This window comes from Leptonychotes weddellii, chromosome 3 (genome assembly GCF_054177405.1).
Source record: "Leptonychotes weddellii isolate Sample4059 chromosome 3, ASM5417740v2, whole genome shotgun sequence".
In the NCBI taxonomy this organism is placed as follows: domain Eukaryota; kingdom Metazoa; phylum Chordata; class Mammalia; order Carnivora; family Phocidae; genus Leptonychotes; species Leptonychotes weddellii.
In genome coordinates, this window is record NC_138371.1 from 114,373,863 (window position 1) to 114,396,195 (window position 22,333).

The following is a 22,333-nucleotide window of genomic DNA, read 5'->3' on the forward strand; positions in this document are numbered from 1 at the left end:
TTGTCTATTAGCTATTGTTATTAATATTAGTATATTTGACAATAATTCATGCCCAGTTGAAATCATGAAAAAAATTTAAGATCTTTGCTCTGAAAAATGACAATTCTTCACTAGTGTAATAAAAACTTTTATTCCAAATATAACTTACATAAGGCTTATAATTGACTCCATAATATTTTACATACATTTAAGTCTGGGTGTGTGTTTTTTTCTGATATTAGTATAGACATATAAACTTGCTTTTGATTTACTATTTGCTCATTATTAGCTTTTCCTACTTTTCTTCCAGCATTTCTGAGCCCCTTTGTTATGAGTATGTCTCTTTAAATAGTATATCCTAGGTTTTTGAAATCCAATCTAAAAATCTCTATTTTCTAATTGTAAATTTAAGCCATCTGCACTTACTTTATTTAAAAGCTGTAATTGGGATTAGTTTCTACCACCTTATTTAGTGCTTTCAATTTACCATAGTTTTTGTTTTCATATCTTGTTTTCTGCTTTCTATTGTGTTTTCTTTCTTTCTTTTTTTTTTAACTCTCTCCTGGCTTAGAAATTATATGATCTATTTATTGAAGATTACTTTTAAATTTTTTGTTTGCATACTTTACCTAACAAAGTCTAAATTTGATCATTCTCTTCCTCCAGAACACACCTTTTCCTCCATCTTCCATGCTATTTGTATTGGTATCTTAACTCACCTTACTTCTTTGCTCTCCCAGATCAATCATTATAGATACTAATTTATATAGCCAATGCTTACTTATTATACTAACTGCTTGGCTCATGGTTGGTTCTTGTCTAGCAGTCATTCCTCCGGGTTCAATTTTCCTCTTTATGAAGTCCATTCTTTAGTAGTTCACCCCTGATCTTCTTGGCATTAAAGTCCAAGTCCTTTGCTGCTGAGACCAGCACCATCACCCAGAGTAGCTACAGCATCAACTCATGAGCTTATGGCTCTGCTTTCCCAATCCATTCTGATCTTGGCAACTGGAGAATTTCATTTCTGTTTTGCAAGCTCAGCTATGCACTTAAAAGAATGTTTATTATATTACTTTCTGCATTTCAAGGTATTTATAACTGGAGTCTAGTTTGATGTGATCAGAAGTCACTGTTCATATACTGTGTATTACCTGGTAGGCTCTAGATGTCAGAGCTGGAAAGATGGAAACAGTTTGGCCCTCAAGGAGCTTACAATCTAACAGATATAGTAATGAATCAAGTATGTGCACTAAAGTTTTTTAGGTCTTACACATGCTCTAATTATGAGATCTCACACTAGATTGAGTTTCTCAAGAATAAATCTGTTGTCTTAATTGTCTTCCCATCCTCAGTATACAGGGAAGTATTAACAGATAGAAGGTGCTCAATAAATGTTTGTTGCCTGAGTATATGAATGGATTCTAGAAATCAATAAATCTTTTCACCATTGCTTATTCCCACTTTTTAATTTATGAAAAGTAAGATGTTTATCATTTTCTAATGACAAATGAAATTTTTATAATGGTTTTATTTGAAAGGTGTTTTTTTTTTATTGTACTGTTAATTGAGTCCTCTCTCTGTATCAGGCATTAGTCTCAGAACTTTCCAAGCAGGGGCGCCTGGGTGGCTCAGTCGTTAAGCGTCTGCCTTTGGCTCAGGTCATGGTTCCAGGGTCCTGAGATCGAGCCCCGCATCGGGCTCCCTGCTCAGCGGAGAGCCTACTTCTCCCTCTCCCACTCCCCCTGCTTGTGTTCCCTCTCTGTGTCTCTCTCTGTCAAATAAATAAATAAAAATCATAAAAAAAAAAAAAAAGAACTTTCCAAGCACTAACTTATTTGAACCTGAAAATAACCCTGTAAGGTAGGACTTTTGTGGCCAAGCCTGGGTTGCACGTTTGAAGCTATATTGTGAACTAATTTAAATTAGTCTGACTATAGCTTCTGCTCTTTGGCACTATGTATGTATGCATTTGTCAGACTATGATTTAAGTAGTAATTTCCAACTAGTGATTATCCTTGTTTTTACAACTATGGTCTATGTTTGCAGAATTTAGCTCATTTACAACTTGATTACTGTCTTACTGATTGATTAATTACCACTGGACTAGAAGACCTACCTCATTTCAAATGAGTATACATGAGGCTGATTTTACTGCTATGTTGCTCTTAAATTACACAACTAGATATCCCTTAGATCTGTGACCCAGCTTTCATTCATAGCTTCTTTTTCCAACCACCTTGTAGCTAGGAATGGCACAGGCTAACTACTGCAATTAGCAACCCCAAGCCCTTAACAAAAAACCACTTAACAATAATCAAGAATTCTAGAATTTAGCCAGGAACCAAATTTTAGTATGTTGCTGGTAGAATTTGCTTTTAAGAATTGGGCCGATATTAGCCAATACATTTTCCTGTCAACTTTATTATCCTCCATAGGTTCTCAAAAAATTATTGATAGTTGTGGAATTCTATCTGAACTTAATTTCAGTACCCAAATATATCATTTTTCAGTAGTCAAAAATATTGAAATTGTTCCAAGAGGCTAGATATTATTTTACTCTCATGACCTTAAATGTCTTTTATTGATAATTGTTCTACCTTTCCCAGCTTGAATTTTGTCTCTTTGGCAGAGAAAATGTAAACAAAATAAGAGTTGAACAGTTTCACAAAGGCACGATCTATGATTGCTATCCTCAGAGTAATAGTATTTTATGTTCACTCAGCAAATATTTATCCAGCACCCACCATGTTCCGGGCAATATTCCAGGGGCCACAGATAGAATTGTAGACAAAATGGACACAAATTCCAGGTTTCATGGTGCCAACAGTGTGGTGGTATGTGACATGAATGATTTTTTTTCTACTCTGAACTCTCTGGGACCCCAGCAAACCTTTCCAGTCCTTTCCCACCTGCTCATGCCACCTCTGTCACTACCACCAGCAGATACACAGACACAGACACACATGACCCGAAGACACACCAGACTGCAGACTATCAGTGGTTCTGGGTCCATTCATGCGTCTTCCTGACTCTGTGCCTTTACTATGGGCATCACCTCTACTAGAAGGAGCTTCAACTTCAGTCCTACCAGTAATGCAAAATTGCTCATGATCTTTATCGCTAGGCCATCTTTATTCATCCTAATGATGAAAAATAGTTGGAAGGCAGGCAGGCAGGGACAAGGGGCCCGCACCCCAAGAGGAAACCACCCTTAAAAGGATTTTACACCACCCTAGAAGTAGCCCTCCACCCTTTCCCTTGTGATAGGTAGATGACAAAAACCTGATGGGATGACAGGCACAAGGAGGGTTAATCAGATTAAAACAGCCTACCAATAAGCCCATAAAAACCCCTAGATTTAGAAGCTCCGGTGGCAACTTTCTCGGGTCCCCTCCGTCTTCGGGAGCTTTGTACTATCGATCAATAAACTTTGCTTTGCTGCCCACCACTATTCATCTGGTCTACCTCTTCATTCTTCGAAGTGGCATGACTAAGAACTGCGGACACTAAAGGAAAGGAAGTCCTGTAATATTAATACAAACACATGTCTTCCTTCATGCTATCTCATTATACTTTGGATGATAGTGATAGCATCTCTTACAATCTGCCTTGGATTGTGGTTACTTGTGTATGGAGATATACCCTTATTCAACTGTGAGTCAACACCTGTGGTTAACAGACTCTTTTCCTTTTTCCATCTTCAAATTCCATATGAAGCCTAAACAGCACTAAAAACAGAATGTGTTGTCAATAATACTTGGTAATTTGTACAATTACGCCATCTTTTCTGTTGTATAACTTAATTTTTATTTATTTTTTTCAGTTATTCATTCATTTATTCAAAAGATATTTAGTTAGTACCTACTAGATGCCAATCATTCTCTCAAGAAATTGGGGATACATGAGTGAGAAAACAAGACAATAATATTTTTAGCCTAGTTTTGGAATTATTTAAATTAGAGTCCATGAAAAATTACCTGTCTGTAAGGACTGATAAGACACTGGGGTATATTATTAAAGGAAGTGGCAGGGTTTCTTATGGAGATTGTTAAGTGCAGTCGAATTTCTGTCTTGAGGTATCTGAATGAACTCTTCCCTGGGGACAGGGAACGGAGGGTTTTACTTCATAATGTTCCCCCCTTCAGGTCTTTAGTTTTATGAATTAATATGCATGAGGGCAAACAACCCAGTGAGTCTATTCTCCCCTCACCCTTAGTTATTCATTCGAACAATGATACCAGTGAAAGGCTTCTATAACAATCATTACTTGTGGGAATTGTAGTAAGTTTAAGACTTCCATCAGCCCTTTAGACCTCATCTAAAGTAATCTATTTTTCCAGGAACTGAAGAGTTTAACAACCTGGAAAGGTCAGTTCTCTAAAAAGAATCTCAACAATATCTGGATTGCCAGCATTTTGTGAGAAAGGAAGATACAAGATGATTTTATAAGGGAAAAAAAAATCCTTGAATAGCAGAAAACTCAGATTAGCTTTTTATCCCCTACAGAATAGTGCCCTGAGAATGTCAGAAGGTTTGGCCAAACTGTAAATATACAAAACAGACCAGAGGAAAGCCTGAAATCATAAAATGGTCACTCCTCAAAACCCATGCTGGGAAAGAGGTGGTTGGATTTTCTGTACCCCTGCTAAACAGAATCTTTGATGCTCCCATGCATGTCCTTTAAAAACCTTTGGTGCTAAGATATCATAAAGATGAATAGAGGTTGGATCACCAAATAAAGGCCTCGACATTGAAGATCTTCTTCATGCATCAAGAACCAAGTTCACATGCCCTCTGCTATCTTGCCCTCCCCCTTCCCCTCCCACCTCCACTTACTTGCCTCCCCCAACCCCATGCAGGGGTGCCAAGGACCAGGTCCCCAGAGAGACCCTTTCTTAAGCTGACCTGACCATTTGCAGTAATTACAGTCCTAGAGTTTCACCATTCATACCTCTTCTGTACTCTCTGTAGAACCCCAGTGTTATTTTTCCAACTGGATGACTTCAAATGGCCTTTATTTCAGCATTGCTTAAGTCAGAGGAATTAGCTGCTTCTGATCACGGCTTTATGCCAGGCAGATGCCTAAGTAAAAGGTTGAACAGAATGATCTTTCTGTCATTATCCCTCAGAGAATCCTGAAAGTCAGTCCTAACTGGGAAAAAAAATACAAGCATGAGTTAATAAAATTGTGTTTATCTGAGCCGCTTAAGAGTGAGTGTACAATTGGAGAAGCTCTAGCATTCCCCGGATTCCAGGAAGACCCGTTCCTTCCCCAGACTGCTTAAGGATCTCCCCTGCTCCATCTCAGACATGCTATTGGGATGTGGAAACACCTCTCCGCCTCCACATCAAGCACAGACTGTCGTTCTTCTAGAAGATCGAGCAGCTAGAAGGTCAAAGCCATCCCAGAACAAAGTATTCCACTTGAGTTTCTGCCTTTATCTGGGCCATTGGCAATCAGCCCAGCCATGAAAGAAATGTAGCTGGCCTGGGATGAAGCAAGGCATTCCATCAAAAAGGATTATAGGAAAAATGAGCTATGGGGGAGAGATTGTGTTTAGGGCTTCTGGCTGAGGTAGGAAGGAGGCCTAGAATTGAGAGCTGCCACCCCCAGTGGCCCTCAGCCTTTCATTTATTTTAATAGGATTTCAGTAGAGGCTGGCCCTCATCTTAGGTCGGTTTATCACTTATGATAACCCATTCTTCATCATAAATTCAAACAGTTCCCTTAGATTCATTGACATTTGGGGAACATGATTTTATACTCCTTTCACTTAACAACACTTATTCAAGGCTTGCAGCGCCACAGGCACTATCTACTCTGGGCTCTGAGGTTCTTCATTGAAACCAGAGAGACAGAGACCTGTCTCACATGGAGCTTTGCATTCTAGTGGGGTGGGGGTGGGGGGGACATTAAGAAGAAACAAAGAAACAAGGATATTAGTAAGGTGATCTCATATTTTTCATGGATAAAGAAAATAACATAAGGCTATGTGATAGAGTAGTGTAAATGTGACCTTTTTTTTTGTTTGCATTAGTTTTTATTTGTTTTGTTTTGTTTTGTTTAGAGATGAGAGATAGGGACTGGTTCTGCTGAGATGACTTTGAACTTGGATGTCAACAATAGGAATGGCCAGCAAAGACATCCTGAGCAGGAGACTGTAACAGAGGATACAAGAAGTAGAATATCTAAAATGGGACTAAAACCTGGAATTTAAATATGAAGAAAAAAATAGACTTCTGAAAATGGACAGAAAACCTTGACATTTCATAAAAATGGCCACTCAAAAAAGGTAAAATATACAAGAAATAAAATATTACAAATCTAAAATTTTACAGGTATAAAGTCCATGATTCTCATGTATATTATGGATATATTACATGTACATCTCATATGCATGTATATCTCAAAGTAAAATCCATTTTACCAAAAATTATATGTATATTTTTTAAAAATTAAAATTAATTCTATTTCATAACTCACTTCTGTTTTCAGATTAAAAATATCATAATAAGGAAGAGATACTAGTCACCAAATTTAAAAACCTGAGATGATCTTGCTTATGCCAGGACACTGGCTACAAGAGTCAACCCCCAGAAGAGAGCAGACCTGTAAATGCAACCTTTGTCCTGAAGGAGTTCAAATTTTGTCAAGATGTTTGCATTCTCATAAAAAGATATCATTAAAAGGGAGCCTGGGCGGTTCAGTCAGTTAAGGGTCCAATTCCTGATCTCAGCTCAGGTTGTGAGTTCAAGCCCCTCCTTGGGTCCCACCCTGGGCATGGAGCCCACATAAAAATAAATAAATAAATAAATAAATAAATAAATAAATAAATAAATAAATACAATATAATAATAATAAAAAGACATAATGGCTACAAGTGAGGCATGAATGAAGTTTCCTGAAAGCATAAAGATAAAGATTCATTCCAAAAGAATTTGACAAATGCATAAAAAAGGTATTTAATGGGATACTATTCAAAGCCCATGGAGAATGATCTCATTGAGATCTGCAAATCTGTTGTTCTGGTAAGACATTAGGAGAGCTGACCACAATTATTTCTAATTACTTACTTTTCATCTTAACCAACTACCTGGCTTAAAAGTACCATTCAATCCAGAATCTAGGGCCTGGACTGCATAGCATCCAACGTTCCTTCTGATGCTCTGATTCCAAAAATATTTCTATTAATTTTTTTTTCTATTTTAACAGTTAAAAGATGGATTTTAAAATCTTATTTATAAAATAAATTTAGTACAAATAATAAAGTTGATTTTTATTATACATGTTATTTTGTTTATTCAATGTATATTTATTGAGAATCTGCTAGGTATTCAGTAATATAAAAGAAGGATGTAACCTTTTTTTCCTTCTGGTGTATCTGGGAAGACAAAGCAAATGCTATAAATGCAGAACTTGGAAGACAAAACGCTGTGAATCGGTGACAAAATGAATGATACACATCAATGTTCACTCCAAGTTTTTAAATTGTGAACCATGAGATGAAGTGTGAAGTTTAATCAATGGCAGCTTGCATAGTTAATTTGACACCAATTTGTTGAGATGCATAATATTTTGCTACATGGCAAGAAGGCATAAACGCTAAGTCACCACATAAATGACTGTTCTCCGTATTTTTTAATACAAGCAAATAAAACTTTATTTTTAATCAGTTTTCTTTTCTAACTTTTTAAAGTCTCCAACATCTGTAATCAGTTTTGACAGCTTCCCTGATAAAGTGTAAGCTCGGCCATGCAGACACCCTGAAAACCTCACGTACTCTATCACAAGTCAAGTTGTATTTCTGACATTGGAGGAACTCTTCTCTTCAGAGTCCTTTTCTTCACCGTGTCCTTAGGGCGCAGTTTGCTCGGGAATTCCCTCCACCTACAGCCCCAGCACCAGATCTGGCACCATTCTCTCGGCCACCTGCCCTGCTGTTGAAGTGCTGCAGATAGTGGCCGCTTCCTTGTGCAGGGAACATGGGTCAGAGTAGACTTGAGCTTCAGTAATATGGGCTCCATCCTGCCACTGAACTTGGATGAGGCCAGGGCTACTCAAGCAGGAACAATGCAATGCAGTCGTCAGCCGCTAAAGATGCTGACAATGCCACAGAACCAGATTTCTTAGCCCTGGGGAGAGGCTAAAGTGGGCTCGACCTCTGTGTTAGTCTGCCTGGGCTGCCGTCACCAAATGCCACAGACTGGGGGGCTTAGACCACAGAAATTTATTTCTCATAGTTCTGGAGGCTGGGAGACCAGCATGCACGTGCAGCAGGGGTTAGGAGCTGGTGAGAGTTCTCTCCCTGGCTTGCAAACTGCTGCCTTTCATTGCAGTCCCCATATGGTCTATCCTCTGAGCACAGCTAAGAGAAAGAGGAAAAAAGAGAGAGTGAGAGGCCATCAACTTATAAGACCATCAACTCTATTGGATTAGACCCACTCCCCTTTATGGCCTTATTTAACCTTAATTACCTCCTAAAGTCCTATCTCCAAATATAGTCACATATGCTTCAACATACTTATTTGGGGAGGACATAATTCAGTCCTTGGGTGGCTTACATTTCAAGAAGACATGCTCCTTTTGCTTTCCTCTCCTGCATGACCATCCTCCCTCCTCTCTGAACTGAAATGATACCACTAAGTCATGAAAAATATAAAAAGACTAGGCTAGGGGTTTTGAAGACAATTTTCTGTACTTCCCGCTGAAGTGCAGGGCCCACCTGTTTCACACCTGTCGTGTATAAACAAGCAGGCACCGTGGCCATGGGCATTGTGCGGTGCCTGTTTAACCTGAGATATACCTAAACAGAGATAAATATCTTTAGGGAAAGTTTTGCCCACCCTGAGATCCCTGAATCCTGGATTCAGTGCAGGGAACCAATTCCTACAAAGAAAGAAGAACATCTCCCAAATATGCTCTGCAGAGCTCTGGGCCCTGCATGAGGAAAATTTATGTAAGTACAGGAAAGACGGGTGGCCTGCCATATCTCTATTTTGGCCATTCATAACAATGTCAGTGGAATAAAGGCACTGAGAATTCATAACATGAGGAGATCTAGAGAATTTTGGTCAACACGGTGTTTTCCAAACTTATGTGACCAGTCTTCTTTTTGTTATCTCTGTGGTAGGCATTATTCGTGATCACCACCATCCAGCTGTCCCCTCTCTTCTTCCTAGGCACACCTTGCAGTCAGGCAAGGTTATGTGACTGGTTCTGGCCAAAGGGGTTGTGAGCGGAAGTGGCCCGAGAGCAGGTCCGAATTCTCACCCCTCCACAGAGAGATCAGAGGCTGTGAAGGTTGAACACTGAGACAGCAGAACAAGATCAAAAAGGTCTGGATTGCGGTGCTTGGTGGCTCAGTTAGTTGAGCCTCAGACTCTTGATTTTGGCTCAGCTCATGATATCATGGGTCAGGGGATTAAGCCCCGCAGCAGGCTCTGTGCTCAGTGGGGAGTCTGTTCCTCTCCTTTTCCCTCTCCCTCTGCCCCTCTGTTCTCTCTCTTTCTAAGATAAATAAATAAATCTTAAAAAAAAAAGGAGGCCCCAGATTGCTGAGTACCCCCATGGAGGACAAGCACCCTTAAGAAATATCCTACCAGCAGCAAACTTTTCATGAGCTTTCTAAGCCACTGAAATTAGAAGCAAATTTTGTTATGAGCCAAAAAAATTTTGAATTGTTTGCTATTGCAAGTTAGCTTAGCCTATCCTGATTAATACAGGGACTAGAAGACTCAGTGGGATGATACATTTCTGATAATAATGTAATAAGGAAAAAATCCAATTTAAGAGAGACTATTTTATGTTTCAGTGCAAAAATATCAGATTCCATGAAAAAGGGACAGAAAACCATAAAGGAAAATATATATATACAACATATAAATATATATAACATATAAAGATAACATGATGAGAAAAACTGGGAACATGTTGAGATAAGAAAGCATTCTAATATAATTTAAATTAGATACTGGAATTAAAATTCAACATGCTCTCCCATAAAGCAGGGGAATAATGAATAAAGAGACAAATAAGTGAACAAAAGAGAGAGAACATGGTAAATAGAAAAATCAAGGAAGGAAGAATAAATGAACAGAACTAATAACCAGAGATATAACTCAAGAAAATGTGTCCCAGTTGAAATTTTAGAAAAAGTAAGTTTACAAATTGAAGGAATTTGACCATTGATTATGCATATAGATATATCTCAAAATATCCTAAATAAAAAGATTTTAAAAATACCTAAGATGTTGACCTGTCTCCAAACTGTGCTTTGGCTAGAAATGAGGAACCATAAAGTTTACTGCTAAAAGACCTCCAACTCTACCAGAAAGGGTACTTTTAGGTAACCCATATATGGTTCTTCCTCTTTCCTAATAACTAATCAACACAACTGAACAGCTTCCACTCAAGAGTTCTTGCCTCTGTTTTCTTTTTTTTTAAGATTTTATTTATTTAGTTGTCAGAGAGATAGAGAGCACAAGCAGGGGTAGCGGCAGGCAGAGGGAGGTTCCCTGCTGAGCAAGGAGTCCGATGCAAGACTCGATCCCAGGACCCTGGATCATGACCTGAGCTGAAGGCAGATGCTTCACTGACTGAGCCACCCAAGTGTCCCAAGAGTTCTTGCCTCTGGACTGATCTAGTGGAGACTTGATGACAAGGTAGAGCATCTGACGTTCGTACCGACAGAAATACAGTTCCTTCTTTGTCTACCCTCCCCGCCCCCCCAGCCTTCTCCACCTCCTACTCTATTCCGAGCACTTCCCCCTTTCTACCTAAATGTTCTTCTCTTTTTGGTATAGGGTATCTGGCCTCAGTTTTATAATTACTTTATTGTGTATCATTATTTCTCATTGTGTATCATTATTTTTTCACTGTAATCAATAGAATCATCCAGAAGACTTACCTCCCAGGAATAGGAGAACTGTTCTGGGTGCTTGGCTTTCTTCTTGGGACACTTGGCTAGTTTATCATTGTGCAGTGTAATGCTGGGTCTCCTTGTACCTGGTATCATGCATGGCCATCCTTCTCCATCCGTTCTTCCTTCACATGGTAGGGTTTCTATACTTTTCTGGAACTCTGGTTTATTCCCAGCACCTTACAGCCATCCTTCATTATTTATATGATAGGAAAAATATATGTACTGTATAGGAAAGTTTATGCTTAAGCTAGAAAACGGAAGCATGATACATGACAACAAAATTATGCAAATGGTAAAAAATTAAATGGGCCTCAGAGCTCTCATTGGCCACATGAAAGGCTAGCTGGTAACAGAGCAGCGCAAGTGCAACCACTGAGAGGAAAATGACATGAGCCAAGACTCTCATGTTCAGCCAAATTATTCATGCGCAAAACCAAATAGTCTCTCTCATATAACTTTCTAAGAAAAACTTTTTAATATAATTCATTTGACCACAAAAATGCACAAAAACTTAAGAATCTCCAAATGGGAAATGCCCTACAAGCTATCATCTAGGTAGCGTTTAGTCTCAATAACTTTTGTAAGCATGGTTAGTAGTTATAAAGCAAAATATAAACATAAAAATTCTTTCCTGAGTAAAATAGGTGGTACAAAATGTAACCTTAGGTTCAACGCCCAGGTTAGGTTAGCAAAGGTGGGGCAGTGGTTGGAGAGGAGACAGAAGAGCTGACCGCACATTTTTCATTTTGCACCCGGGGACCCAAAAGATACCGTTTCTTCTTGACTTTTCATAATCAGAAAAATATAGGGGTGCACCATTGGACTGTGCTCATTAGTAATCAGATTTAAAACACTGACTTGCGGCATATTGAAACTTAGAAAGAACAGACATGATATGTAAAGGAATTTTGATCCGAAACGAAATTCTTCTAACTTCTGGATATTTCCTATCTCGCCCTCATCTCTGACGACCCCATTCTTATCTCAGAACTACTCCTTCCTCCTGAATCTTCCAGCTTCCAGTATATATCCACAGAATCAGCCTCACTCTGTGCTTTTTTCATCATTCACCTGGGAAAATAACTTTTCTCCCTACACAGCCCTGCCTCTGCCCTAAACTTCTCGGTTGACAATCTTCCTCAGATTGCTTGCCTTAACAGGTTATCTACCTGTCTTTCTAGAATACAAGGCATACAGCACCCAGTGAAATTGCCCATCTCTCACAGGCACTAAATCCAGAGCTGTAATAAGCAATTTTCTGCATCTGTTTCCTAGTTCTCCCAAGCTGCTCTGATATCTAGCTGATATAATACATCCTTACAAGGGGTCCTTCCAACAATTAATGCTCCCCATCCCACCTCCTCACACTAATAAAAGCAAAAAAACAGAATAATGTTAATGGTGAATAATAACAGCCAAAGGAAACCCAAAGCAGCATGCTGGCCATATTTTCTATTTGGATTATAGTGTTTATTTGCCTAGACCATTATTTCTCCCAGGTCTAACGCCTGGAGGTATGTGCTAATTTGCCAAGCTGTTTAATATTTAGTGAGGAGCCACAGCGGCCAATAATTTTTAATAGCTGTCCTCTATTGATTTCAACCCACATATTAAAGCGCCTAATAAAAATTTTAAAAGGATAGGTGAAGGGACATAAGGACAACAGAAAGTTAATAGCCTTGTCCACCTCCATTTGAAGAGAAGAGGATTATTTCAACTTACATGCAGAGTTTGTATAATAAGACAATTGCTCCCCGCAAACATCTTTCAGCAGTGTTTTTTTTAGATGAGCTTATGCAATACATAAGTTCTTCAACTGACATGGTTGTATTCCTCAGCAAACTCTAAAATAAGTAATTTCTGATGAGGTATAGGTGGGTCTGTTTTATAAATCTGAAACCCTTGTGGGCATAGCAATGAAATTGAAAAAGAAGAAAAAAATTCTTAACAAATGAATGACACTTCAGGTGTTGAGTCCATGGCCACCACCGCCTCCGCCACCACCACCGATTCAACAGAGGCTGCAAAAAGTGAAGCAAAAGATGGAGCCTTAGGGGCACCTGGGTGGCTTAGTCGGTTAAGCATCTGCCTTCGGCTCAGGTCATGATCCCAGGGTCCTGGGATCGAGCCCCACATTGGGCTCCCTGCTCAGCGGGGTCTGCTTCTTCCTCTCCCTCTGCCTGCCACTCCCCCTGCTTTTGCACTCTCTCTCTGCCAAATAAATAAATAAAATCTTAAAAAAAAAAAAAAAAAGATGGAGCCTTAGAACTGGAGGAATGTATTTGTAGTTCCAGCAAAGCTCCCTGAAGCCTGGGCCTGAAGCTTCAAGAAAGGCAGGGCCCGTGTTCATCTCAGGCATGGACTTGAGAAGAAGTAACTGAGCTAGCCAATACACATCATTTTAGAAAGGAAGGGTTCACTCTGAAGCAGCCTTCAAATTTAGTAAGGTAACAAGTGCCATATTTCTTTTGGATTATAGATATGGAGGCTTACCTTAACATGGACATAGATTAAGTCCTCCTTCAACAAGAAACTCTCCATAAACCCCCCCACCATCAAGGACAGGCCCTGTCCTTCATGGAACCATAGGCCTGGGCTTGGGGGATCAAGCAGAGACCCTGAAGACAGATGGCTCAAACTTGAAATCAAAGTTGTTCTATAACTGCCTCTGGACAGGTTATTTAAAACCACTCTTTCTATTTTTTTCTTATGTAAAAAATTGATTTACTAGATTATAGATTAAAGTAAAGATAGTGCCTTGGACATAGTAGGCACATTTTATTATGGCATATACTATGTGCTAAAGCAGTTCTTTACACAGAAAATTTCACCAGATTGTAGAGGGAAGTAGTCACTGTAGTTTGGGATGGAAAAGGAAAGATTCATAAGTAGAGTGACCATATCATTTCTCTGCCAAAATGGGACACTTTTGAATGACAAAGAGGGAACTCTTACTAAATACGCTGAGACAACAGGCATAAACTGTGCATGTTTCAGACCAACCAGGAGGTATGCTCAGCAAACGCTTGATTTAAGGTTGGAAGAAAGAATGGAAATGAAATGCCAGGAATGTCATGAGATGCAAAGGCTGGGTGCCATGTAGGTTTTTTGTGAACTGTGGCTAAAGAAGCCTAATCAGGGTGGCTCAGTCGTTTAAGCGTCCAACTCTTGGTTTCCACTCAGGTCGTGATCTCAGGGCCATGAGATCGAGCCCCACATCTGGCTCTGCAGTGGGTCTGGAGTCTGCTTAAGATTCTCTCTCTCTCACCCTCTGCCCCTCCCCCACTCACACTCTCTCTCTTTAAAAAAAAAGAAGAAGACTGATCAGTTTTTGTTAAAGAATTCTTTTGAAAGCATAGTGTATGAGAAGGATAGAGGTAGATAGCAGAAGGATTTAGGTTGCAAAATATTTTAAATGCCCAAATAACAATTTTGGTTTTATCTCTTAGATCATAAAGGGCCATTGGAAGTATTTGAGGAGAATAGTAAAATGCAAAAATAGTATATTCAGATCAATTTGGCAGATTGGAATAGGGAGATTACAGAATCTAAATAGGTAGGGATGATCTCGGACAGGAAAGAAATGCCTAAAGTAAGAAATACTTGGAAGAAAATTTGAGAGGACTTAATCATAACTAATTATGAAGAAGTTAAGAGGGAACTGAACATGATCTCATGAGTTGAAAACTATTTGATAGAAAAAGCCAACACTGGTGATAAAAACTGATGACACATTATATGTGACATGATTTTCAAAAGTATCTTAACATGAAGAATAAAATACAGAAGAGATTTCTTTCTTGTTAATTTGTATTCACTGAGAAGTTGTCAGTAGGTGATAATACCATCTCAGATGAAGATGCTTTATAAGATGCATCCCTGGGACCTTGACTTTAATCTACATTGAATGACAGTTGGAGAAGTGAACTGGTACCAGAGTTAGGGCTAGGAGTCCAGTTGGTCAGGAGTGGTTTGAGACAATACATCAAGGCCAGCAAAGACAGATAAGAAAAAGAAAGTCAAGTTCAATTATGGATATAAGTAGGGTAGGAAGGGTAAGATTCTATCTGGTAAAATGGATAATAGAAATGAGGGACCCAGACAAGAACTTTGGAAAAAAGTTCTCTGAGCCAAGAGTGAAAAGATGTGGGGAATATGTCAATGCAAAGTATGCCACTTTGGCATAACGATTATTTTGAACTGAAAGCAATTGAGAATTAATAGAGAAAGAGTGCTCTGCTCTCCCCTTGTCTGCCTAAATTCAGGGTATAAATTTCCCTTTGAGGGAGGTGCCTCCCTCTGCAGCCCCCCTCACTTCCTTCTTCCCCCACCCCCATTCCAGGTAGAGAGGATCAACCCTTATCATTGAAGATGGGGAACTGACACCAAGATGAGTTTGCATAAACAGACCTCACTAAAATAATTTTTATCCTCCATTAGTTTCCCCAATATATTTCCTAGTTATTACCTCCAATTCATTGTCCCTTGAAACCCAAATCGTCCTTTCATTAAGTGGGTATATGAGCACCTGAATCTATTTTTTTTTGAGTTTCATTTCTTTTCTGTAACCCCTGTACATGAAAAAAATTATAAGAAGTGTGTTCCTTTTCTCCTATTGATCTGTCCTTTCTTATTTAATTTGCAGTCCTCAGGTACTGAATTAAGAAGGTACAAAAATATTTTTCCTCCTCAACACTCATTTCAACCATGAGGAAATCAAGGAAATTCCAGCTTACCTAACTGCAAATCTCTTCCCCTTTCCAATAAGAGCTCCTTCTGTATTATACCTCCTGGCACAGGCAAGAAATAGTTTCAGAGAATGGATGCCCTTGAAGTCACAGGACACAAAAAGCTCCTCAGGCTGGGTGGGAGGGAAGTAGGTGGAGAACAGATCCATTTTGGACTCTAGCAGGATTATTCTAAAGCAATTTGCCACATAATTTCTCCACAGGTAAAATCCCTGAGGGCCAACAAATTAGCTGAGAAGGAGATAACCAAATCTACTAATTCTTTTTTTATTATTATTATCTTAATTGTGCCCTTTCTCTGAGCTAGTACATTGGTGTGATATACACACACAAAAAAGCCAGAAATACCACATCTTCAACTCTTGGATCAGCTGGATATAAAGTAATATCGAATGAAGGAGTCATAATGAAATATGTTAAAATGCTGTCCTGTCCCACTCATCTTCCCTTGCCAAAAATAAATAAATAAATAAATAAACTCTGAAGGAATTGATGACCAGTGATAGTCTCTACAGAATGCTGTGGAAATCGATTAAACAGAAGCTGAAAAATGTCTCAGGGTGTAATTGATAACATGATGAGACAGGAAAAAAATTACAAGTATGAAGTTAAATCCAAAAATTCTTACTTAGAGAAAATGCAGAGGCTTCTCGTATCCCACAGGACCAATCTGGAAAACTATTAGTGTTTGGAGAAGCGAGAACCAGAGAATAATTGTTGTTGTTTGTTTATTTTTGACAGTTTTAAAGGACAATTTCTCTTGGGGGAAAATTTCTGTTCCCTACTTAGAAGTTCGTTCTAAACCCAAGACCGTTCCAGGAAAGTTTTTTGGCTCTTTCTTGAACTTTGGAAATGGATTTTGCATAAACTTGTATAATCTGTTTACTTAATTGCTTCAGTAGATTATCATACCCCAAATTCAGAGGTTTAAAAATATCACTGGATAGAGGACATATCAGATATTAAACTGTTAAGAACAGATACTACACTTGATCTTACCCAAAAGGCCGAGAAGTGATGTGGATGGAACTGGAGGGTATTATGCTGAGCGAAATAAGTCAATCCGAGAAAGACATGTGTCATATGACCTCACTGATATGAGGAATTCTTAATCTCAGGAAACAAACTGAGGGTTGCTGGAGTGGTGGGGGGTGGGAGGGATGGGGTGGCTGGGAGATAGACACTGGGGAGGATATGTGCTATGGTGAGCGCTGTGAATTGTGTGAGACTGATGAATCACAGACCTGTACCTCTGAAACATATAATACATTATATGTTTAAAAAAAAGAAGAAGAAGATAGCAGGAAGGGAAAATGAAGGGGGGGATATCGGAGGGGGAGACGAACAATGAAAGACTATGGACTCTGAGAAACAAACTGAGGGTTCTAGAGGGGAGGAGGGTGGGGAGATGAGTTAGCCTGGTGATGGGTATTAAAGAGGGCACGTACTGAATGGAGCACTGGGTGTTATACGCAAACAGTGAATCATGGAACACTACATCAAAAACTAATGATGTAATGTATGGTGATTAACATAACACAATAAAATTAAAAAAAAATATCACTGGATATGAAACACGATCAGAAAGGGAAAAAAAAACATCAATGTTACAAAGATTATGTGCCAAACCTGTGAAAGAAAGGCCAGGATTTTGTCCATGGTGGTCTCTGAATTGGACAACTGCCATTTTCAGTACTGAAACCTACTCATTGTTGATGTGATTTTTCATAAAATGTTAAAATGGTCCAAATACATTCTTGAATTATAGCCCAGTCAATTTAGGCACTTAGATCTGGTTAAACACTGGTTGCCAGATTTTCCTAGTGTGTTATCCACTAAGCCACACACACTGCTACGAAGATCTCAATTCCTATGACAATTTTTAAAGTTGGTCAAAAGAATTTGGTTTTTGCATAAGACCACAATTGTCTGCTGTTTCATTTGCAATATTAAAGGTTTAATGACCTCTATCATGAGAATTAAAATATTAATGCATTTTGTACTAACACTATACAGTACTTCAATTCTTAAAGAACTTTTCTGAATCATGAGGTTATTTCAGGGAAGATAACTCAGGAAGACCAGATTCTTGGAATGTATTGCTCTAAAATTAAGGTAAAATTATTGTACATCATTAAAATCTGTAATCTCTTGTTAATGAAGTTTAAAAAGACAGCACATTTATCGCAGGGGAGCCAGGGGAAAGGAAGTAGTAATGATCAGAATATATGCACCAAATCATTATTCTACCTTACTCCTTATGCATTTAAACTGTCTCTCTCCACTACACAAGTTTTTTGTAATAAAAGCAGAAGATTTTGGTAGCCTACTTAATGTAAATTTAGATGCAGTTCACAGCTAGTTTTAAAAGAAAAAAAATCTTAAATTTTATTACCAGAGTTCCCAGATTAATTAATGGCAGAAGGGTTAAAATTCCAGATACATGTTGGTCTTGTTAACACGTAATTGATTCCAACTCCTCAAAGACAGTTCCTCCTTTTTATGCCAGACATCTAGGTTGTAAAATAAGGTAAGGTTCATGAGGAATACAGCATAGCAAGACGGGTCTATGCAGGCTTTGTTCATTGATACCTTTTTAAAGTTATTTTTAATCATAATAACAACAAATACTCGGGGGCCTATTTATGTGCCAAGCACTTTATAAGCACTCTCTTCTGCAAACCTGACAGCAATTCTATGTGATATGAATGAACATTTTCTTTATCACATGAATAAAAGTCTTGTGACCCAAAGAAGTTAAGTAACTCGTTCAAAGTAATTCAGCGGGTAAATGGCATACCGTGGATTTGAACTGATATAGATGACATTCAAGCCTGTGGTTTATCACTGAGCAAAGCAGTAGTCATCAAATCATCTGATAAATTTCTCCTGCAAAGTCAGAAAACGTTTTAAATTGGACAAGCTATTTCACTAACATTTTTCTTTCATTACTACCTATAAATGATGAATCTGCCAGCAAAACCAGGCCAAAGCTTATCAGCTGCTCCACTTTGAGGAGAATGAGACTCTCAAAATATGTCTATATATTTAAAGACTTGTATCACTTCTTTATCAGGCCAGTAGCAGTTTTATAATCTATATGAGAAAACATGGCCCATCTCTCCCCTCTGGTTGGCTGGCCCTCCCACAGTAATATCCCTGTCTGGAAAAGCACAAAGACACGAAGACATTTCAAAGACCACTTCTGTGAAGCTTTCCTTAGCTCTCCCAAACAAAATGAGGCAGTTCCAGCTCTATGCTATCTTACCACTCAATTCTTACCCCATCAGAGCACAAACCTCGGAGCATTCTAAATGATCTGCAGGTGAATCATCTTTGACGGTAGACCACACTCCAGGACTGTCTTTCAGGTTTCAATGAATCTGTTGGCGAACACAAGAAATCTATTTTTCAGTCTTCCGTTTTCCTAAAGCATATTGCAATCATGAATTATTATTGCAATTTTCTCCTCAAGAGCCTGCCCAAATTATTATTCTAAAAAAAAAACCAAACACATAAAAACAGTGCTCTTAGCTTTGTATAAGGGAAAACCAAAGAATAGCCCCAAGCAATTGATCACAAAGTCATAAATTTTCCGAAGCCTCTGCTTCAGGAAAGACTCTTCAATAATAGAGAATTCACAAGACCACATGGTGTTCCATTTCATACTATTCTGTACCATAAACGTTCCAAAGAACCCTAATTATTGAGAAAATGCAAAATTAATATTTAGTCTTTTGGAAACTAATTTTGTGAATAATTTCATTTTAATAACCTAAAATTACAGTTATGAACGAGGAACCACTTTGGAAATTAATAGTTTGGTTGCTGAAACAAAAAAGTGATTAACTCTACATCATCAATTAAAATGTATGGTACCACTATATCACTTTCATGCAGAATAAACAATGAATATCTTGAAAACTGTAAATTATGTACAACCTATAGACCCTAAAGTAAAAAGGAAATAAAAGACTACTTGGCAAAAGCAAACTGTTTCCCTTAAGGAAAAACATAAAGAACCTTTAAAAGATGAAAGATTCACATTTGTGCTCCTTCCTGATAATTCCTATGAATCATTCAGTCTTACTGAAATGCACCATTACTACTTACATTACTAGAATATTTTCATCTGTGTGTGTGTGTGTGTGTTGATTTTTATTTTTTGTAGCGTCAATGTAATCAGAGCTTTAAACTTTGTTATATGAAAAACAAATTATATGAGATTTTAGCCAGCTCCTATTCTGCCTGGAGCCATGAAATAAAAGGTGGAGGCAGACAAGATGTAGGTATTCCAGACATGGAAGGCTCACTGTAGTACACTATAGTCAGAAAATTCCAGAAATTTGAACCTAATCTCATGATGCTCTCAGAGAGATCGTGAGGATGCAAGATGGCTATTTCCTACCTAAACAATTTCCAAGGTGAGAAATCCCAAGCTAAATGAGCACTCAGCTACCACAGATGTTACCAGGAAACTGTTTCAGAAGGGAGTTTACTTTTGCACCTGTAATGATGTCTCTGTTGGGTTTGTATGTTCGTGTGTAGACACATGCACAGGACAGGTATAAGTGCTTAAGTACCATCCATAGGTAAGGAAAGAAGGAAAAATATACAAGCGTGTGTATGAATGAAATGTCAATGTATGGTTGGTAGCTGAAGCAGATGGACAAGTAAGGAGCAGAAGAGAGGGAAGCAAAAAAAAAAAAGAAGAAAAGAGGGAAGCAGGCTGAAGTGACTGAGTGCTTTATTAATGACGTGCATTCTGTCTTTTGGAATGCACAGGGTCATATTTCTTATCAACTCAAATAAATCTTTTTTTCAACACCAGAAGCAATAGTATTTGCGATAGGCAGAACAAATGACCTCCTGAAGATATCCATGTCCTAATCCCCAGAACCTATAAGTGTCATCTGACATGACAAAATGTACTTTGCAGATGTACTTACGTAAGATCTTGAGGTAGGGAGATTACTTTGGATTATCTGGGTGAGCCCAGTGTAATCACAAGGGAAGCAGGAGGAATAGAAATAGAGAAGCAGATGTGATGATAGAAGCACAGTTCGAATGGATGCGGCCATGAGCCAAGGAATATGGGCTGCCTCTTAAAGCTAAGAAAGGAGAGGAATGGATTCTCCCACAGAGCCTTCAGAAGGAACAAGGCTCTGCCAATACCTTGATGTTAGCTCTGTAAGTTCTATTTCAGAATTCTGGACTCTAGCACAATCAGATAAAAAAATCTCTCTTGTTTTACGTCACTAAGTTTGTGATAATTTGTGACAACAGCCATTGAAAATGGATATAAGGTCTTTGTTGATTTTTTTATTGTGGTTTCCATTGCTGTCTTCAAGATAAATATGCATTTTCTTCCGATATGGGATGCTCTTTGTTAGTGCCCTATTTTGTACCATAATGTAGAAAATATTTGTAAATTAGTGTCAGAACATGTTCATTCTTATACCTCAGGGTGTTTCCTTCAACTTAAAAGGCAAGAAATATTAAAAAGTCCTGAAAGGTCATTCAGGAAGTGCTATATGCTAACTCCCATGTCTTTGCAATATATCCTTTATCTCAGTTCAACCCTCATTCTCCTCCACACACCAAAAGATTAGGCATAGAATCCAGACACTGTGACAGACACAATGTGGGGCAGTGCAAATGGAGTGGCATAATAACTCTAGAAGGGACTGGGGTTGTGCAAGGTTATGTGGCAAATGGTGCCAGAAAAACCAACAGATACTCAGAGATTTCCATTAGCCTTACAGAGCCAATCAGAAAGCCATCACAAAATTTTGTTGCCTAAGCAGCAGAAAACACAATGATAATGAAATGGAAAACTAAACTAAGTGCAACATGACCTTTAGGAGACTAACAGAAAAACCAGTGCACCAATGTGATCTGCAACCCAAGGATCCTTATTCCAATGGGAAATCAAATTAGCTGCTCTCTACCTTGGGACATTACCACAACTTGGTAGACCAGTTGACTACTCTATGCAGGTGGGTCCATTCAAGCTTTGGAAGATTCTTTTCAAGGTCTTCAGTGACCCTGATAAAAACAGGTGAATTTGGGAGTCCTTGAGGGTGCCAATAGTTTGGGTAATGACTTGTCCCTCAGAACAAGTGCTTCTCTTCATTTTGTGTTTCTCTTCATCTTGGACCCAGCTCCATCAGCCTATCTACTCATTAGTAGATAGCAAAGTCTACACCAGAGAATTAATGTTAATATTCCCTATCCATGTGCTCTTCCAGCAATGTGCCAGGGATTATTCTTAACATGATTGTCATTGGTGATAGCCCCCATGGGCAAATGGGACAAAAGAAAAGCTAAATGAATGATTTGAAAGGTCAAGTGGAATTCTCGTACCTACCAAATGTATAGTTACATTTTTTTCCTGCCCTCTTCTCCCAAAAGAGGTCTCTCCACTGGGATTTCTAACTCTAGGGAAAAAGAAGGGATCCTGTTACAGGTTGGAAAGATACTTCCTGACAGTCAGTAATAGTGCCTATGTCTCAGAAGTTAGAACAACAAGGCCAGAGAATATGCTGGATTGTTTGTGTGGCATACAGTTTCAGATGGAGAGGAAATCCTGTGTAGCTTATCACGAATTATATTCCTTGAGGTGGCTGAGTCTATTACAGGGAACTCTCAATTACTTGAATAGCTGAAAATTATCTGTTATAG

At 38.6% G+C, this 22,333-nt stretch overlaps 1 non-coding gene across 1 annotated transcript; it reads right to left on the reverse strand.

Annotated features, from left to right (window-relative positions):
- Positions 1-16,483: 16,483 nt before the first annotated feature.
- On the reverse strand, positions 16,484-16,668 carry LOC115944470 (U2 spliceosomal RNA). The gene has a single exon (XR_004079019.1). It is a non-coding gene; the product is annotated as a U2 spliceosomal RNA (small nuclear RNA).
- Positions 16,669-22,333: the final 5,665 nt, after the last annotated feature.